The sequence below is a fragment of the Talpa occidentalis genome, unplaced genomic scaffold (genome assembly GCF_014898055.3).
Source record: "Talpa occidentalis isolate TD23 unplaced genomic scaffold, MPIMG_talOcc4v2.1 talOcc4.14, whole genome shotgun sequence".
Classification (NCBI taxonomy): Eukaryota; Metazoa; Chordata; class Mammalia; order Eulipotyphla; family Talpidae; genus Talpa; species Talpa occidentalis.
The window spans coordinates 7,284,090-7,305,347 of record NW_023601433.1 but is presented as its reverse complement, the minus strand read 5'-3'; the positions used below and the strand labels follow the sequence as shown (position 1 = coordinate 7,305,347).

Here is a 21,258-nt window from a genome sequence, read left to right as displayed (position 1 = left end):
AAGGGGTTAAAAAGCACAGCACTATGAAGCTATCGACAGCCTCTGCAGCACAAGTTCAATCCCAGGCCAGGGAGGTAACCCAAGGGCACAGCAGACCTCTCCTATCTCCCCACTGCTCCCCTCAGCAGTGTATTTCAGTAGACCTGCCTATTCTATTCCCCACTCTGTCTCCGGTGAAACCTCTCACCCTGCCCCTACATGCCTCTGGCCTGCACCCCAGCTCTTGTATGCATAAGCGAACAAATCTCTAAAAAAAGAAATGGTCCAGCATAAGCCCAGAGCCCTTAGACATTCCCTGCTAACAAACACCCCAGGCCAAACCCCTTTGTTGTAGCACACATATGTTCTTGAGCTTTTTTTCTAAACAGGGTGGATCATAATTCAGGGAAGACAGTTACAAATAAATTATTACTAAAACATGTATGGGTCACATGTGACAAATAAATAAAACTTAAAAAATCAAGTCAATTTTCTAGCCATCTATATTTAAATGGTTGCCAAGACTTAACGTATCGGTGATACCGAGAAGAAAACCCTTTCTCTACAAGAAATAGTAACAAATGCAAAATGCATCTACTCTTGTTTCTCTGGTGGTCTGCAAGGGACCTACCTGGCTGACTAAATTTAAAATCCAGCAGTCTCCCAAAGGAGTCATTTCTGTGACCAGTCCTCACCCTCAATGGACCATCTCACCGGGAAAATTAATATGAAGCTATAAGAGCAGAAGCTTAGGGACTACTTTTTAAGTTTTTTCATCTATGTCATCTGCTGAATTTAGTCTCCAGGAAAAGGAGGAAGAATATGTCTGATCTCCCAACAGCAGACGACTAAAAAATTACATTTTCATAAATATCATTTCTGTCAAAGCTGGCACCACATTCACTGACCTTTCCCAAGCATAGTGTATCTTGTATAAAAATACCAGATTGAACCCACCTGAAAACTGTAGAGAAATAACACAGTGCCATAGTTTAGATCACAAGCCAAGAGTTTGAAAATTCTCTCTTGTGAAGTCATTCATTTCTAAATGAATCACTCATAAAAGTTTGTAGTTAATGACAAATGAACATTCTCCTAGGGACAAGTATTTAAGTAAATTCATTCATTCAACAAATATGCCCACAGCTAAGGAGTCATCAGAATGTAAGATCTGTGCTTTCTGAACATTTGTATGGGAGTTATGTTGAGCTCAGTTCCACCCACATATGAAATAATTACCTCAAGGAAACAGGCATAGATGATATTTGTTCCAAGTCAAGTGGGTCAACAGTTTAGGGACTGCAACCCCTCATCGTGTGGTGACTATGACACTTTCTGCCTAAGAGTTCTTTCTCTGAGTCCTGTCCTCCCAGAAGTGGGAAAAACAACTCAGATTAGATCTGTGATGTTAAGGACAAAGAGTATTAACCAGGCAGTGCCAGAATTCAAACCAGCTTCTCTGTCGCTTCTCCCTTAGGCTACATTCCCATCCCCACCTGGGGACTCACCGCATTTCTCTTCTGAGTCAATCAATCAAAATTCTAAAATAAAAATTTAAAAACTCAGAGACTCAATTAAAATTATTGGTGCATTCAAGTGGGAAACACTACAGAAAATTACAAAAATTAATTTAAAAGTGATGGGATCTAAATACCCCATGAAATAAGTAGCAAAAATAAACAGAAGCAATTAGAAAGGAACTGCACGAACATCAAAACATGATAAAGCAAACATGTGCTCTCACCGTGAGTCCACCATGGAAGTACTCAAAGCTGCCCACCGCGCCGCATCCTGTTTGTCCAAGCATGGACAGCCTTGACTGACTCAGTTTGAAGTTTGACTCATTGAAGGTGAAAGTAAACAGAGTTCTCTGGAGCATAAAGAGCTACGTTCAAAGCAGATGTTGGTTTCAACCGGCCAGTGAGCTCTAACAACACCAGATTTTTGTGTAAGTTGATGAGAAAACTTTCTTTTTCCATTTTGTGAATTTAGTTGTTTCAACTCTATGAATTTTTGCAACAAACTTAGATTTGTGACCTGAAAAGACCTGAAACTATCTTACTGCTCGTCTCTTTAATTTGTTCTTTTTTTCTTAAACTGGAGTGCACTGGTAATGAGGCAATGATGCTTTTCCCTAGGCACTGACTCAAGGGCTAACATATACACATTCATTCCTCTGAGCCACTCAGAGTTCAATGGAGTAACAGACCAAGCAACCCCAGGACGGCATGGTATAGATGACCTAGGAGGTGCTAAGAAATATGGCAATGGGAATGGAGGCAATGCATCAACCCATCCTGTGAAGGGTCTAGACCAAGGAAATATTAGAATGGAAATGTGGAGACTGACTGAGAAGTTGAAGTATGAAATCAATCGATTATATGCATTGGGAGGGTAAAAGTGAGGTGATGCAGACAGATGTTTAATTTTTCTAGATGGGCAGCAGGGAACCCATTGGAAAGATCTAGAAACATGGGAAAATGGGAGCAAAATCCAGAAGAAAATCCAAAATACAGAAGAAAAGATGGGTCTGAAGCTAGATCCGCTCAGCTAGAAGGACTGATACGTTGTCAAAATGGAGACAGATGACAGCATAGCTGGATGTTTAGGCTTTAAGTCTAGGAATGACGTCTGTGATAGAAATCAGGGAGATGGGAACCCTCCCCCCTACCAAAGCGAGTGTGTAAAGAGAAGATTAGGCAGAACCACAGTGATCTCTTTAAGTGATCTGACTTTAAGTGGCAGCACAGAAAAAAAGGATCTCATAATAAAAACTGAGGAACACAGGCCAAGGAGGTACAAGAGATTTAGGGAGGCAAAGAGAGTAGGATCAAGGAAGTTGAGAGAGGCAGAGGAATATAAACAACTGGGAATCCATCAAACAAAAAACTTCTGTACAGTGAAAGAAACCATCACTAAAACAGAAAGACACCCTACTGAATCAGAGAAAATGGTTGCGTCCCCATACATATGACAAAGAACTGATCTCAAAGATATACAAGGAACACATAAAATTCTACAAAAAACAAATAACCCAATCAAAACATGGCAGAATTAAACAGACACCTCTCCAAAGAAGACAATCACACTGCAAACAGACACTATGGAGGTGTCTGAAAACATTAAATTTGGATCTGCCATCCAACCCAGTAATTCCACTCCTAGGCACCTACCCCAAAAATTCATAAACACTAATCCAAAAAGGAAACTTAAACTCCCATGTTTACTGCAGCATTATTTACTGTATTTAAATTATGGAAACAACTTAAGTGCCCAAAACAGATGAGTGCATCAAAAAAAATGCAGTGTATATACACAATGGAATATTACTCAGCGATCAAAAAAGATGAACTCATGCCATTTGAGGCAACATGGATGGAGCTGGAAATAAGTCAGAAGGGAAAAGATAGGGGACTCCCTGGGGGCGCAGGCAGTTGAGCGCAGTGCTGTGAAGCTGCCAGCAGCCTCTGCAGTGTGGGTTCAATCCTGGCCAGCCACGGAGATACCCACATGGTGTGGCAGACCTCTCCTGTCTCGCCCGCTGCTGCCCTCAGCAGTGCTTTCAGTCTGTCTGCCTGTTCTGTTCCCCACTCTGTCTCTGGTGAATCCTCTCACCCTCCCGCACCTCTAGCCTATGCATAAATAAATAAATCTTAAAAAAAAAAAAAAGGGAAAAGATAAATGAATTTCAGTCTTGCAAGAAAAAAGGTTATTTAATGGGCAAAATTTCAGTTTCGCAAGAGGACAAAGTTCTGGAGAAGGGTGGTGGCGAGGCTGGCACGGCAATGGGAATATCCTTACTGACACTGAATCATACACTCAAAAAATGATTGAAGGGGGAATTTCATGTTATGTGTGTCTTGCCATCATTTTAAAAAAGTAAATAAGTTATAAAACTGAGTCGTAAGTCAAGTAGGCATGAATATATGGATGGATAATGGGACATTTAAGAGAATGTATTTGGTAAAATAAGGCATTTCTATTTCTACAGCAGGGTCAAACCTCAGGGGCCACCGATGCCAGACAAAAAAATCCCCTGAGCTGTGCCCATTGAAAGAAGGTGGCTGATGAGGGTGGAGGCAGCTAGAGCACCAGGGCTCCCTGGAGGGCCAGAGTCCCCTGTCCACAGCTTCCTGCGGGACAGGCCTGCAGGTGACCTCACCCTGGATTTTCAAGAGAGGCTCCTCACCCATATGTCCAAATTCAATGCCCACATTTTCATACACTGGCAATCAAATTAAAACCATCCCACGGCTCTCATTATAACTCGCTTCTCACAATCTTCTTCCTTCTGTCCCTATGTAACTATCGAGGTATTGCTTCTCATTTGAATATGATCTCCACTAAAACTTGACTCTGAGGATATTTTCTCCTGCCTCTAACTCTATCAACACTCACTGTCAATTGACATCTCAGAATACAACAGAAACAGTGATTTTCCCAGAATGGATCATTTCTGTACTAAAATTGTTGAGTTAGGGCTTGTCGATTCCACTATCTTCAGCTCTTCATGCTGGTTTCTATAGGAAAGCATAAAAAATCAAAATGCATTATTTCAGGTCACTTTCCTCTTAATTTTATGATTGCTTTCTGAGTGATTTCCCTTTGTAGAGCTCATGTCATTTAATACAGCCAAGGTACGAAGGCCCTCACCGAGCTAATAAAAGGAAAATACAGAATCATCAATCTCCATAGAAAGGTATAAATTCACTTAGATAAATGTGTTTTCAAGAACCATGGTGTTGGCTCTTTGGTGAGTGCAGGGATTTGCCTTAATGTGGATTTAGAGTTAGCATATAATAAAGAAATACATATAAAAATACCGAGTCCATACATTTCTAGACTAACTCTCAATACATGCTCCCTGTGCAAAATTTTCAATTACCCCAGGACCACATGTGAAGAATACAACATCTCTCCCAGTTTGCACAAGGTGATAATCACATTAATGGAAATGGAAATGAATGATAAGCCTGGGGAAATTAATACCGGACGCATATATTTCAGTGATGTATTCACAGAGATACTCACACATCATGAACAGAAGTAAGACCCACTAATCTTAATTAGTGCTGCCATTAATTATTAATTCTCAGATGCTATGTAGCCACCTACAAAATGATTTATGATACAATTTTAAGTGGAAAACACACAAACCTACAAAATCAGACCTCAACTATGTCTACATCTCTGTACAATGATGGACCAGACCTGAAACAGAAAATCTGTTTAATGATTCATTTCTTTTTTTTTTTTTTTTTTTTTATACAAGCACTGGGTACAGTCAGAAGCGCGGGAGGGTGAGAGAATTCACCAGAGCCAGAGCGGGGAGCAGAGCAGGCAGAAGGACTGAAGTACACTGCTGAGGGGAGCAGCGGGTGGCAGGAGAGGTCTGCGCGCCATGCGGGACCCTCCTCCGGTGGCCGGGGAGCAGCCGGGGATCGAACCAGCGCTGCAGAGGCTGCGGGCAGCTTCGCAACCCAACACTCAACCGCTGCACCACCAGGGAGGCCCAATGATTCATTTCTTGAAGGCAGATAATATTTGCTTTTAAAAAAAATGTTTAAAGTTTTAATCCATTATTGACAAAATCCTGTCTGCTTTATAAATTACATGCAAAATACAATGAATGTGTGCTGTGACATTGTGTGTGTGTTTGTGTGTGGCTGTGTGTGCACATGCTTGCTCCCAACACAAAGGCAAAGCTCAGTGGAGAACAGTCTTGGAGGCAACATGATTTGATAGCCAGGGCAGATCAATGACAGCAGCTGCCTGAAGGGCTATTATTGCAAAGGATTCTCAAGCTCAGTGGGGAATGTGACATCATCAGCAGGAACATACGCCCTGGGCTCTGGAAATGAGAGCAGGGGCTTGATGCCAGTTATTTGCCATCTCTGTCTTGAAACTCATATCAGAAACGCAGAACACATTTTGGAAAAACCGAGAGTGTTCTTTGATGTCTCTTACTTAGATCAACTCAAGAATCCTTGACAACTCAAAGCATGACATGTCCAATACTTGTCCAACAGTCAATAGATAAAAGTCCACATCTACTGCTCTAGAATTTAATATTCTAAAAATAAATTATTAAAAATGAATCAATCACTTCACTCCCATGGTACAGACACATGGGGGTGGGGAGGATCACACAGACATCTAATTCATCAGTTTCATTACTAGGTTGCTAGAATTCCTACTTATTGGCAATAAAATGTTTTTGTGCTCATTACTTCAGGGTAGAACAGAAGCTTCCAGAGGGAAAACAGCCTGTATGACAATTATCTACACACAATACAAGCGCTTGAATGACATCTAAGTGTGGGTTTAATAGTCTACTTGGTAAATTTCTGCTTTTCTAGAGAGTTGTCATTTGGTATTACCCCACCCCCTTTCTTTTCTTTTTTTTTTTTTTTTTTTAACATTTATTTATTTATTTATTTATACAAGCACTGGGTACAGTCAGAAGCACGGGAGGGTGAGAGGATTCACCAGAGCCAGAGCGGGGAGCAGAACAGGCAGACCAACAAAATACACTGCTGAGGGGAGCAGCGGGTGTGGCAGGAGAGGTCCGGCGCACCATGTGGAACCCTCGCCTGCGGCCGGGGATTGAACCAGCAACTGCAGAGGCTGACGGGCAGCTTCACAGTCTGGCGCTCAACTGCTGTGCCACCCAGGGAGGCCCCCCTTTCTTTTCTGAAGGAACCAAATTGTCCTGACCTGTACTTTGGCTTCATGTATTAAAGCGTATGTACAGAGAAGCAATTCCAGCCACAGCAACGGAGCCTAGCCATCCCTTACAGAACACAAAGAGTTCCTGATACAGCCACTTGAACTTTCCCAAAGCCGCACCAGCTTCTTCCATTCATTTTCTGCAAATACACAAAACAATTTAAATTTCATAAATGATAGAACAAGCCTCAAAATAATCCGTGGTCAAAAAGAGTAAGGCTGAAAGAAGAGAAAACTAGTTTCCATTAGGTATCTTGACACAAGTGGTCAGAATCTTGTCAGAGTGTAAATAAGACAAGTCACTGCATCATTTACAGAAAACTAAAAGCATCCAGTGAAATTACATATACTCCAGGCATGAAGGAAAATTAAGGCAAGCTCTTGGATCACCAAGCTGGCCAGGGCAGTCGGCAAGTAAAGATGGAAGGAGCTCTCGCGGGTTGCAAAGTTCAGGTGATGTGGGGTGTGTGCAAGGAGGAAGGCTCCCCAGTGAAGCCCTGCCTCTGGAGAGGCCCCTCATTTCCAGGGGGTTCAGAACTATCAGGTCTAACATAACACCAGCATGCAGGCCTCCAGCCCTGACCCAGCCTCACCAGAGGCCGGGGGTAGCCTGACGAGGACGGAGCACTCTCCCCTCTGGTTTTCCCAATCCTTTCTCAATAGGACAACCCACTCTTCTCGCCTTTACAAAGTCACAACCAACCAGTTGACAGTTCACTCTACCATAGAATGAAGCCCCAGAACTGATCTTCAAAATGTCAACAGAGAACAGAAGCTCCCACATGATTACATCAGGGGTCTTCAAGCCTGACCCTCTGTTCCCTCTTTCCCACCCGCATCTGCATTTTGGTCCATGGAGACGCTTTTCCATCCGGAAGACCCTGCAGACATGGGTACCCCCAACATAAGGCCACAGGTGAGATCTCCAAGCCATTCATAGGGAACTTACTTATATGCATTTGAGCAACTCAAAACTGATCTAAGTATTTGAAGCAAATGAGGGAAATTGCCATAAATGAGTTTAAATGAATATTCACACATACCCCAAGCCTTTCCTTATCTGTGAGTTAAGAAAGATGTTAAAAATACAGATGAGCGGCTATTTCCTACTCGTGTGAAATACTTATATGTGAAGAATTTATTTCTAAGCCTGTCAGGGATGCATGAAAACTGCATTTGTTCAGATCCAGAACTGCTGGACTCAAAACATCCAAAGGAGTTACTTGCAATCTACCAGAATGTAGACAGCACATGTTAGTATTTAGAAGGCATTCCATTATAGCAGCATCTCTCAAATGAAAAGGTAAGGACCACTATTATCAATATGAAAACTGTCTATCTTTTAAAAAGGTTACATCGATCCCTTCCCGCCCCACCACTCTGAGACCATCAATGCCAGTCTTCTCCATGGAGCAGACAGCAGCTAAGAGCCTCCATTGCCAGACGAATTTTCCCATTTTTCTTTTTTTTTAATTTTCTTTATTTTTTTAAAGAATTATTTATTTATTCATACAAAAACTGGGGTACAGACCAGAGGTGTGGGGGGTAAGAGGATTCACCAGAGACAGAGCGGGGAGCAGAACAGGCAGACTGACTGAAACACATTGCTGAGGGGAGCAGCAGGAGAGACAGGAGAGGTCTGCTGTGCCATGTGGGTCACCTCCCTGGCCGGGGATCGAACTCATGCTGCAGTGGCTGCAGATAGCTTCATAGTGCTGAGACTTAACCCCTTGCACCACGAGGGAGGCCCCTATCATCCCATGAGTTTTGCGACTCATTTTATCCACTAAGAAAAAGCTTGGGGCAACCGGAAACCTCTGAACAAATCTTCCTGCTGAACTGAAATACTGCAAAGAGTTTTGAAATATGAAGCAGCCAGTAGGCTCTCTTGAGATAGGCACACGGGACATGGGACAGTTCTTTCAAGCTAAACTGAGCCTCACCACCACCAATGTCACAAAGCAACAGCATCCTCAGCAGCTGCTCCTATTAGCATTAGACTCTTCGGGCATCATGTATGAAGCCCTCTTGGCAGCTTGTCATTCAATCCTATTACCTTCTAAACTAGCTACTGTTCAGATTTATTTCACAGATGGGTAAACTGAGGCACAGAAGGCGTAAGGAGATTGGCTGGTGTTGCACAGCTAATGGGATCTCAGAGCTCAACTCTATTTTCTTGATCACTGTGCCACCTTACCCTTCAGTCTCTGCCACATCATTTCCTGTTTCACAATTTTCAGTCCTAAAATGTGCAACATAAGAAAAGGTTCCTCAGCAAAGTTCCAGGTGGCCACATACCGTTGGGGGGACTGAGAGGAACAGTGCTGCTCTCTTCCTGGTGACCCCCACCAGACTTGGAGGGTCACTTCCACATCTTTCCATGTTGGATCACATTCTTCCTCTGCCTCCACCTAAACAGAGCTCACCTGCCTTTCACATTCTCTGCTCCCATGAGGCCAAGATGTGTAATCTGTTTGCCAAGATGGGTCCTGACTCTCCAAGGAGATTAGCTCTTTGGAACTTGGAACCCCTTTTATTTTCTCTGTTGCCCTATTTAAACACAAAGCTGGAACTAATCAATACCTCATTTTTTTCAATCAGAAACGTAGGCTGGTGAACCCAGGAGGGGCATTGATTGGGTTTCACCTTCCAAAGTCAGCCTCCCACGGTATTCTGTTGTCCATATATATTTAGAAAACACTGCCAGATTTCCCCCAAGGGCGGCTGGGCTTTCATCAGCTTTACAGTAATCACCAAGAAAACGCTAAATCCAGCACAATCAATAGGATGTGTGCATGTCCAATACCGGCCTTCTAACCGCAGGACTGACTTAAAAATGCAAAAGGGAAAAATACCTTAAAAGTGAAAGTAAAAATCTAAAGTTTCCTTTTGTTTAAAAAAAAAAAAAAGGAGGGCTTTGTTGCTTTTTTCATCTTTAAAAAGGGCAGCCTCAAGTTCAATGAAATAAACTGAATTAGAGAATTTTAAGCCCCCAAAAGGTAAGGCCAGTTAGTTTTTTTAACACTGTAATTTAGAGCCAGCTCTTACTCATGCTTATCCTTTTCTATTCTTTTTTTTTAAAGATGTATTTCTTTATGCATGCAAGAGCTGGGGTACAGGCCAGAGATGCTGGGGGTGATAGGATTCACCAGAGCAGAGTGGGGAAACAGAACAGGCAGATGGACCAAAGTACACTGCTGTGGGGAGCAGCGGAAGAGACAGGAAATGTCTGCCTTGCCATGTGGGTTTCTCCCTGGCCGGCTGGGGATCAAACTTGCACTGCAGAGGCTGTGGATTACTTCATAGTGCGATGCTTAACCCCTTTCGCCACCAGGGAGGCCCAGTTATTCTCTTTTTAAAAATGGGGATCACTTTGGTTTATCATATTCTAGTAGAAGATTCAGTGATCCAACACTACAATTCGACACGGGTACACCCTACAAGGGAAAAACCACCCAAAGTCCACTCTGCCTTTCTTTTTCTTTCTTCTCTTTTAAAATACCAGGTAAATTTCACGAGTACACATTCCCACCTCCATAAATCTATCAGACCTCTCACACCACCACCAAAGATCTATCCAAGAGTTAGCCTCTCCTGTCCGTAGCCTGGTTTAGATGAGAAGAGAGAACAAAGCCTCAGCAGTCAGAGGGGTCTGATCTTGGGGGGAATGCTCCCCTGATTTGTGGGGAGCACCGGTCCAAACCTCCAGAGGTTTACTTCCTACCAAGCCAACTGCTTCTATTCTTTGTTAATGGGAATTTGTGGAGTCTCCAGTCTGTTGAAGACCATCTGCAGGATTATCACCCATATTCACAGCCCTCCCCCCTCCCCCATTAGTATCTCCACCTCCATTCCCCAAACCTGAGCTTTGGAGACGGTCAAGTCCTATAAATGACACATTGAACTGAGGTTTATCTAAGCCCCATCTCTGGCTCTGCCCAACCACCGGGTCACGGTGAGGGTAGGGACAGGACAGCCTCCATAACCTTGGCTTACATGGTGGATGGTTCTTAAGTCCTCCTGCCTGACACTGACCTCAGCAGAGTGGCCTTCAGGAAAGAGGCAAAATGAGTGAACAGTAACTCGGAAACTTTCTCTTCTTCATCACATCAACAGCCATGCCATAAAGGACTAGATCTCTACATTCCAAAGAAGCTGATAAAATCTGATAATACCAAAGATGTTTTACAAGCTTTGAAAGGTTAGACAAATTCAAAGTATTTTTAACATTCTCAGGTCCAAGGATGACTTTTTTAAAATGACATTTTAAAGACCAAAAAAAAGCCTATTCGCTCACCACCCAATTAACGCTGGCAGTATTTTTCCAAAGGTTTGCCTTTAGGAAACTGTAATTGTGCAGAGTGGCACACAATGAGAAGTGACTCAGCCCAAACTATGCCAGCCCCAGAAAGGAGCAGCTTCTAGTGCTCATTTCCAGGAAAAAATATAACTCTGCACCAACATGTAGTGTAAACACACGTGTGCGTGTTGAAGGGGTTTGCTCTGTGCTCTTCCATGCCTTGCTTTGCGACTTTGTCGCTTTGTTAAAGCAACAACAACTCCAGATATTACTACAAACCAGAGAAACTAGCAAAATAACAAGATATTTAAAATTGATCAGTAAAATTACATCAAAAGGAAAACATACAATGATTGGCTTCTCATTGGAATGGATGCAGATGGCACTGAGGAATTTCCTCTCAAAGGCACAAGGCTGGGCCTGGTCTCAGGCTGCTTTAGCTAAACCCTCCCAACTTTCCACAACCACCTGGCTCCAGCATCTGCTGGCGTGTTCTACAAGGCCACGTTCTCTATGTCCACGTGAAAGGTGGATCCTAGGACGTAGCTCCAAAGCCCCCATAGAATAAATAGAAAGTTTAAATGTAACTCCAGCTTCCCCACTCAAGACCCTATCCACCAGAATAGCAACCTCACTTGTATCTGAACCCTCAGAAGATCCCGTTTGCTAAGTGGGCTCTATTTCCTAGGCATGAATGAATGAGTGACAGAAAACACCTATATCCCATCAATAATATATAATATATATTTAAATATATAATATATATTTAAACATCTGTACATATAATATATATTATATTATATATAATATAATATATATTTAAACATCTGTACATACTTCTTCAACTTACAAACATGAGAACACGCCTCGCCTGACTCCACCAATTTATTGTTAACAATTACACTTTTAAGGCATCACTTGGGTGAGATGAAGGAGAAAAGCCTTTTCAGAGTCACCAGCTTCGTGTGTTCACCATCTGCTGTCAGGACATTGCTCCAAAGTCACCTATTTACTGAGATCCTGCCAAATCCATCTCCAGAATGGGGTTCCCAGGTTTCTAGGGTTTCCTGGCCACTGCCTATTCATGGGACCAGTTTCAGCTCTGCATTTAGCCTGGGAATGCAGAGAGCAGTACTTGGAAGCCCAGATGTGGAGGAATTCCTGGGATCTTAGCAAGAATGGGTCTGGGGGAACCTCGAGCCTGGTGGTTAAACAACTTCATGGGAACAAGACAGAGGGGACAGTTGCAGCAGCACTGGTTGGAATGGAACAGAAGGGGAAGGTGACATTCCAGTGACGGGGTGACCCCATCAGGCCAGTCACTCAGCTTCTCTAAGTCTCAGTCATTTTCTCTATGAAATGGGGGTACTGCCTAGCTAGCAGGGCTCCTGAGGGGGTTAGAGTGACTAAGACTAGGCCTCACACTAAAAGAGACTGCCCCCTTCTAGAAGATCCCCATTGTCAGGTGGCTGGCACATTCAGTCACCTGAAATACTCAGCGGATCAGCCTGGATGTCCTGGAGACTACAAAGACTTCTTCCACTAAAGAGAAAAAAAACACTATTGATGGAAAGGCACACACGGGCAGTGAACACCAGATTAAACAATAAACCAGTGATTTAGCATCCTGCCCACGCAGTGACAAAGGTAGAAACAGACAGAAGGCTGGAAACTGAAGAGGAAGCAGTTAATGAGGCGTAGAAACACTAACCTGCTATTAGTGATCAGGGCCACACCTCCCTGTTCAAACACTTTTTGGTAACATAAATAGTGCAGGGTGTTTAAAAGCAATCCATCATGCACCTTCTCCATTCTGCCATGTCTTCTGGTTCAAATATTAACCAAGGACCTTCCTGAGATTTGTCTTTCTCATTCTTTGCTAATGCCCAATGTCTGTGTGTCAGCTGTCTTGAGATTGAAGACAATGAAGAAATGTTGGAGAATCTGTACCTGCTTGCACAGGCCTGACATGATGCAGGCAACTTCTGCCAAAGATTTCTACCAAGTTCAAAGCATAATACCAGTGACAAGGAGACAGGGACAAGGATACCAGAGACAGGGAGACAGGGCATGACAAACATACCCATAAGGACAGAGGTGGCAAAGATTCAGGAAGACAAAGAAAGCTAACTCCAGGGCCTCTTTCAGGAACATTCTAGAAGCTTTTTCTGTGCAGCACATATTTCAGCTGATCGATTTTGTCACCAACTAACCATGTGAGGGTAAACAAGCCTGTAGCCGCTCTGGACCCACTTCCCACGAAGGCAAGGGGTGGGGGCAAGCTAGACCCTGGCACCATTTCCAAACGACAAACCTAGAAAGCTAAGCCCCTTTCACACACCACACACATTTCTAACTCTTTTATATTAAGCACATCTATTACAGCAACTATGTTGGTCATTGTGGTTCAAGCAATAGAATGTTCTTTACTGACAGGTTACCTAAGTCTGACACCAAACCCCAACCCTCTCATGAGGCTAAAAATAATCCCCCCAGCCACCTCCCGAAGAGTCTCACAAAATCGCTATTTTTTATTTGTTCTTGGGGTGGACTGGGTTTGGTTTGGATTGGTGATTGCCTTGTCACCTCGGTGGCATCTGGATCTGGACAAGGTCACAATCACACAGAGAAGTTTAATACTTTCTGGTTAGTTTCCGTGATCAGTCCTCAGCTCTCTCAAAACTGCGCCCATGTGCTGACTGCTCAGGACCAAGGTAACACAGGCCCCCCTGGAATCTCAGCCCCCATCCATCCATCCATTCTTCAAAGCCACCTCTCCATTCTCTCCAAAGCTTCATGAGCTCAGAAGCCCCACCCTAGAGGGTCCTGTATCAGCCCCCCCCCACCCCCGCTGGAGACCCTGCTCACACTTCTGCTAAGTGCAGCTCTGCACGCTGCTTCCTCCTTCTGGGGCCACAGGGCCCTGTGCCTTTTCCTTGACAGAACAAGTGAACCACTGAGCTCCAGGAGGACAGAGGGTTTCTGTTTTAATCACATCAGAGTGCTACACAACATGCTCGATTAAAACATTCAGGGAAAAAGAACAGTTTTATTTCAGCTAACACCTTTTAAATATGACTTGAACATAACTCTGAGCCCCTAAGAACACCAGCATATCCTATGGAAAATTTAATCATGGAACAGCAGCACCTGCCAAAGAGCATGGCCAGTCTGTGTAACAGGCAACTGATACAATCAACTTACAATAGACAAGATCTATGGAAATGGCGGCATTTTTAATCATAAAAAACAACAAATTGAGAGGAGAGATGGCGCGCATTTTCCCTCATGAAGACACAGGCTCCAGTGCTGAAAAGCAGCTCCCAGCAAGTCCTCCTCTGGCACCTGCTCCGGCGCTCTTGTTTGCTTCTCCACATCAGGACCTCCATCCAGGCCAGGGACCCAGTGAATAGGTGAAAGGCCTATGGGAATGCATAACCCATCTCCACGTCTAACGCATGAATGGACATAGACCATTTTCACCATCACACCAAAGGTGCTGGAAGGTTCGCTCGCGTCCCCCCTTAGCCAGAGGAGAAATGTCCACATTCCCCTCACGACCTGCTTCTCACTAATCAGCCTGCTCCATAGATGGCATCGAGCAATTATTCAACCCACTCAACTATTCAGCTGTTATATCACCTGCATTTTTCAGTTAGTTGATAATTAGTCGATCATTCAGTGACCACCTAAAGCCTAATCCTTTCAACTCTCTATTCCTGGAAGGCTGGGCCTTATCCAATCCCATGGCCATCCAAACCTCTGCCTTAGTGACAACCACACACAAAGCTTGGCACGATCTGACTACTTGATAAATGCTAATGATGTGATTCAGGTTATTAGTATATTTCAATAATGAAATATTAGCACTGAGCCCTTCCTTCCAACTCCATAATGGAGTTCTCTTAAATGCCGAGATTAGTGGTTCTCAAATTTAACATGCACCAGAATCACCTGGAAGGTTTCCTGAAACACAGATTGCTGCTGAGCTGCAACAACTAAAGCTGCCTGTTGGAAGGGTCAGGGTCGGTGGTGGGGAGCATGGTGCTGAAAACATCCATTGCTAAAGAGAAAATCTCAGGAGTGTGGGAGCTGCTGGTTTAGAAGGACATGTTGAAAAACACCAACTAAGGGTCTGAGGCCTCAGTGGAGGAGCACGCTGGTCCAAACCTCCTGGGCTTTCCACGGCCCCTCACACACCCCGACTATGTCCTTCCTTCCCAGAACTCCACCAGCAATTCCAAAGTCGGCTTGAACTCCAGGAGGCTCCCCCGCCTCCATGCCGGCTGCACACACACCACTGAACCAGCATCCCTGAAATCAGCTCCAGGAGGCCCAGAGCTTACTCGGTGCCTGCCTAGAACACAGGAAACCCTCAATAAGTAGTGACTGATGGAGTGAAAACTCGAAAGCAGCAGTCAAAGGCATCCTTGGAGAACCAACCAAACTGGAGGGTCTTGAAGACCAACTCAGAGGTCTTCCTCTCAGAACCACAGCCCTGCTCATACCATGAAGCATCAGCTTACACCTCCCCTGGCACAGGCCCTGAGGAGTGCTACCTGCTCTCCCCGAGATGGGAAGCCAGGCTGCAGTCTGGACGCATGTCCATGGAAGCGTTTCTGGCCAGTCACCCAAACAACTCAACAGAAGAGACATGTCTCCAGCAAATTATTTCTTATTCTCATTCTAAAAAAAGGTTCACTTTCATAAATAACTTTATGTGATTTCTCTTAAAAAGGATATCCAAATTGTTTCATTTTCAGGTCTCTCTGGACCTGACCCTGCTTCATACGCCCTGTCCACTCTGCTCCTTGGCCATTTGACTGTTCTCAGAATCATCGCCCATCCTGCCCCTTCATGAAAACACCTTAACCTTGAAGTCAAGTACACGTTTGCAAACACCTTCTAGGCAGGATTTCAAAAGCTCCTAGAGAATGGTTCAAGATGTCTTGTTGATTTCTCTGTGATGATTTCATTTTCTATATTTAAAAAAAAAAAAATTTAAGATTTAAAAAAAATAATCTGTCAAGCATAATCCAAGCAGAATATCCTACCTGATTCTTTCAACACAGGTTTTAAAAAAACTCTCTCTGCAACAACAACAAAAACTCTGCCTCCAACACGTTAGGGCAATTTAAATATGAGCCTCTTCTAATTCTGTGTTTAGTTATCAACAATGTCAGAAAGGTTTGAAAAAAGCAAGTAGTCTCCATGTCAGGAAAATATTATTTAAAATTCTAAGGGCTAGTTTTACTCTCCTCCTATACAGTATAATAATTTTAATTAAGTCAATTTTGTGGCCTATGTGCACTTACAGAAATTGTCAGTTGAGCTGTATGGATTATTTACTCAAAGGTTAAATGAGGAATTTTAGGATTCCTTCCCAAACAAGCACTTTGTGGTTCACTACACGTCTAGAGAAAGATTTAAAGAAAAATAGATATATCTTTAAAAGCCAAGGTCAGCAATGTTCATCTACGATTACAGATTTAGACCCATGCACAGGCCTTTGTGAGGTGACAACAGTGGTCTCCATCCACCTAGAAGCAATGGAAAGAAATCGAGCAGAAATGTTCAAACACATGAGCCACAGAAAAAATGAGCTGTCACTTCAATAGATCCTCCATGAGCAATACACAGAGTTGTACTAACTTGCATAGTAAACATTTGATTCCCCCTGGCACAGATCAGGCCCTGAAAAAATAGGTAAGGAAAATACATAATCAATTTTACATTTTAAAAATAGCTATTCATCTTCTTGTCCCCGATTGGTCCAGGTTTAACCACACAAGTAGAACAAACACCGTGTTCATTTTATTCTTGATGACGGCTTGGAACACCCCCCGCCCCCAGGGCGGGGGTCACTCTAGGAATACAAATTTCCATTAAATACACCGAATTGAACTTTTCCATTCTCAAGGTAGCCTGAAACCGTGAAAAACCAGGTTCCTGAACTTAGAAAAATCCCCATTCAATCCCCAGGCCCACCAGCTACAGTCACCAAATTGCTGAATACTTCCCTGCCTCCGTTTCTCTTCTCCACAAAGGGAGCAATTTCTATTTTGCATGTTTTATGCAACAAGATAAAGCACTCTAGGTGCTGCATGGCAGAGAGTGGGTTCTCAATCACCTTATTTTAAGGATGGCTTTGATCATCCAGCCTTGCCACTGTGGATGACACACCAGGTAATGAGCGTGAGTCCTCCAAGATTTATATTCTACCTGCATTTAAATGCTTATCACCAGAGATAAAATAGGTTCGACAGGGGCAGAACACTGAGCCACTGTTCCAAACCTTTAGCCACGTCTGAACATCCACCTGGGAGGAAAGCGCCCACCTTCAGGGCGACACCTGTGCTGCCAAACAGCACACCCACCTGCCTCGCTAAAGGTTTCCCTTCAGCAGGGGACACAGAATCTGTGTTGCATTGAAAGGAACTCGAGCGAAATGAATGCAAATAGGTCTGTTCCTCACCCAGGGTGTCGATGTTCTCAAATCCCCAGGTTCTCCGGGGATTCTCTTTGTAAACTCTTACCTGTGTGCTGCAGGTGAGTCTTCCAGAAGAGGCTCCGGGCAGCACGCGGACGCGCTGAAGCGCTCGGACAAGGTTCGAAAGTTCGTTCACACGTTCTCCTCCACTAATGGAAACCCAGCCATTTCACAAGCCCTCCAGGCTCCATTGGCTTAACAAACAAATAGCGTGCTGGCTCAACTGCCCTCAAGTTCACACCGGTCACCAGTTTTGCATGTTTGTTTTAAGGTGGCAGACCCTCTGCAACCTACAGAATTACCCTAACGCTCTCTGCGCGCCCCGAGCGGAGCAAACCACAGTGGACTCTGCGGGTCCCCGCGAAGGAGCGCCCCCAAGCCCCCCCGAAGTGAGGGCGGACCTCAGCAGACCGAGTCCTGGCGGGGGCGGTGACGCTGCTTTGGAAAAGCCTGCGGGGTGGTCGCCCCCCTCCCGGATCCCCCCCCCCCCGCCCAAGGCTCCTCCACACCCCACTCCGGGGTTTCTGGGATTCCGGCCTCGCGTCCTCACTCAGCGCACCTCTCCGACCCCCTGAACAGGCTGTTCGGGGCTCGGAACCCCAGGGCGATCCCTTCCTGGAGCCTGAGGGTCCCCCGCGCCCCCTTGGGTGGTGAACTCAGCAGATGCCTAGCCCCGGGGACCGCAGGCGCTGGGGATCCCCGAGCCCGTCCGTGCGCGCAGCCAGGTGTGCCCAGATCGCCCTCACCTGTCCGAGGAGCCGTCCCGGGGCTGCCGAGGGGGCCCCGCGCGCCCCTCACCTGCGCAGACCTGCCGGGGCGGCCGCCGCTCGCGCGCGCTGGGAGCAGCCGGGACGCGGCGGCGGGCGGGGACCTCCCGGCGGCCCCAACTTCCTCGGCCGCGCCAGCCCCGCCTTCCCGGAGGAGGCGCCCGGTCACCTGAGCGCGCGGCCGCGGGGGCCCGGAGGCGCGGACTGGGGGGGGGCCCGCACTGGCGGCCCCCGGGGGAGACTCGGGGGTCACTCGAGGCTCGCAGGACAAGGAAGATGTGTCCCCAAAGTCTGCAGTGACAAGGAGAGCGAACCCGCGCGTTTGGTTCGAAGTAAGGCAGGAGGAGCAGCGTGACTTGCAAACTTCACGTGGCTCGGCTGAGACTCCCAGGCGTGCGCCCTGGTCCTCTCCTCCCTCGCCCAGGATCAGGGCAAGAGAGCAGCCAGCTAGGACCCCCCTGGCCCTGCGGGTCATGCCCTAGCCTGGCACCCTGAAAGCTGTGCCACACGTGCCCATGGGCGTGGAAGTCGGCCGACCTGATGCGCACAGCTCCTTTTGTCCCGGCTGGAGTCCCTCCTCTATAAAATTCAAACTGACGGATGTGCCCAGCCAGCTGCCAGGGAGCTCAGACCTTTCAAGAGACCGAGAGACCAGGCTGGCACCGAAGTGTTGAGTCAATGTTTGCCTTGTGTTCTTTTCTCTTGCAGGCTTTTCCTGCTTTCTCCCCCATTGCTTCCACCTATAATCTGGCGCTTTATTTTCTCTTTATCTCTACCTGGCCAGTGTCTTTTCCCATCTCATCATGAGCCAAGGCTGCTGGCCACCGAGTCTGTGCCCACAGGTGTGGGTGACTTGGGGGTGGATATACAGGATATGATCCCTCTCTTCTGGAAGGGCAGGAACTCACACGCACACCCACCACCCCCACACAACAGTAGTTTTGAAATGAGATGCAAATTCAAGAGCATTACGGAAACAGGCTAAATTGGGTGTGGGGCAGACCTGCATTCTGTCGGTGGTTCTGGATGGGGGTGAGCTGAAGCTGGAGAGCAGTTCAAATGGTGTAATTGGTGGTTGAGCGCCTTGCTCTTCTGTCCCAGAGACCTCGAGTCAAACCCGGGCTGGTGGGCTAATTGCACAAGATTTCCAGGTCACTTCACGTCTATAAATGTCAACGTTCCCTTTAGTCAATCAGGATTGAAACAGTAGCTATTGCATAGATGCTGAGAGACCACTGGATGATTTTCACAGTGTCCTGTTCATGGCAGGTGCTTACTAAAGGCTGATTAATGACAATAATAATAAGGTAGAAAAACGATGGGACAGGGAGATAAAAAATCAGAAGAAAACATGGCAATTTGGGAGAAAATGAGAGAAAGTAGCCACATCACATCATCATGAACAATGTGCCTCAATCAGTGATGAACACGACTAGTTACCGGCTTCTGTGCTTGGCGCAAAATGTGATCACGTTTAATTTTCAGAAAACTGTGAGGAAAGTCATAATGTCTGTAGTCCAAGGCTCAGAATCATGAAGTAACCAGCCTGAAGGTCTGGATGAAGTCAGTTCGCAGAGGCAGAGCTACCTAAGGCTGATGGCAAGTCTAGGTTCTTCCCTGCAGGCTCCCGCCCTGCCTTAGAGAGCAGAGGCAACACAGGAAAGGCCATAAAAGTGAGAAAGAGCACAAGATGGGAGAAGCCGAATTGAAAACCAACGCATAATACAGCTGAATTAAAATAGTAAGTGAACCACAGAAAAAGCTTTTTGCTTCTGCCTCCTGCCACAATGGAGTTCCTGTTCTGTGGTTCCTGCAGCCAGACCACAAGTTGAAAATGACTCACAACATCTTTCCATCATTAAACGCTGCAGAAAGTGAGACACCTCAAGGCTGGACATCTAAGGTCAGAACTTCGACTCACCACAATGCACTCTTCTGTCCAGTTTCCTTGAAGGCTTTTGGTTTTTTGTTTTTTAATTGTTCAAACGTGTTAGGTGCTTCTTTCTAGTATGTTCCATCCAGGGGATAATAGCATCACTTTAGCCTTTTGCCTCCACGAGTTGAGAACGGCACAGTGGTGGACTCCTCTGTGTGGCAAATAGTCTCTCTCAGCACTGTCGTTTCTCTGAATTTCTTCATTTAAACCGGTTTTGAGGGCCTCCCTGGTGGCACAAGAGGTTAAGACACAACCTATGAGGCTGTCGGCAGCCACTGCAGCACAAGTTCGATCCCCAGGCAGGGAGCTACCCACATGGTGCAGCAGACCTCTCCTGACTCGCCCACTGCTCCCCTCAGCAGTATTTCAGTCGATCTGCTTGTTCTGTTCCCCACTCTGTCTCTGGTGGGTTCTCTCTCTCTCACACACCCCCCCCACCATACCTCAGGCCTGTGCCAGTGCTTATATGCATAAATAAATAAATCTTCTAAAAATAAATAAATAAACCGGTTTTGAAGTACATCTTCTACCATAGGCATCACCAATGATGTCAAGATCACAAGTTTTTGAAAAAATAAAATTGCTTATATTTATTTAGACTGTCTGCCCTAGCTTGCCTCCTAACTCCCCAATAATATATTTTCCCTGAACAGCTCTGCTGCCCACGGAGAGTTCTCACGCTTCTGTCACAGTCCTACCAGACACGGCTGCTTTTACATCTTAGACAACCGGTGCATGGGCACATACCATGTAATTTCACCTGTTCTTTTGTATTTATTACTTTTTCAATTTCTAATTTCTCTTCACTAATGGATCTTACCAGTAGTAATGATTATGGGGTGATGTATCTGAATCTCTGAATATTTCTAAATTTTTATAAAGATTTATTTATGTATTTATTTATTTATACAAGCACTGGGTACAGTCAGAAGCGTGGGAGGGTGAGAGAATTCACCAGAGCCAGAGCAGGGGGCAGAATAGGCAGAATGATGAAGTACACTGCTGAGGGGAGCAGCGGGCAGCAGGAGAGGTCTGCTATGCCATGTGGGACCCTCGC

The 21,258-nt window shown here is 45.4% G+C and overlaps 1 protein-coding gene across 2 annotated transcripts in view; it reads right to left on the bottom strand.

Annotated features, from left to right (window-relative positions):
- The window catches only part of MCTP2 (multiple C2 and transmembrane domain containing 2), a 200,497-nt gene extending 182,222 nt beyond the window's left edge, over positions 1 to 18,275 (bottom strand). The window contains exons 1-2 of one of the 2 annotated variants that reach the window (XM_054694750.1): positions 17,545 to 17,729; positions 15,882 to 15,987 (exon numbers count right to left, since the gene is read on the bottom strand). The gene's annotated coding sequence lies outside the window, so the exon portion shown is untranslated. Of the gene's footprint in view, positions 1 to 15,881; positions 15,988 to 17,544; positions 17,730 to 18,244 lie in introns of those variants that run through there. The other variant, XM_037510041.2, reaches the window with a different exon arrangement.
- Positions 18,276 to 21,258: the final 2,983 nt, after the last annotated feature.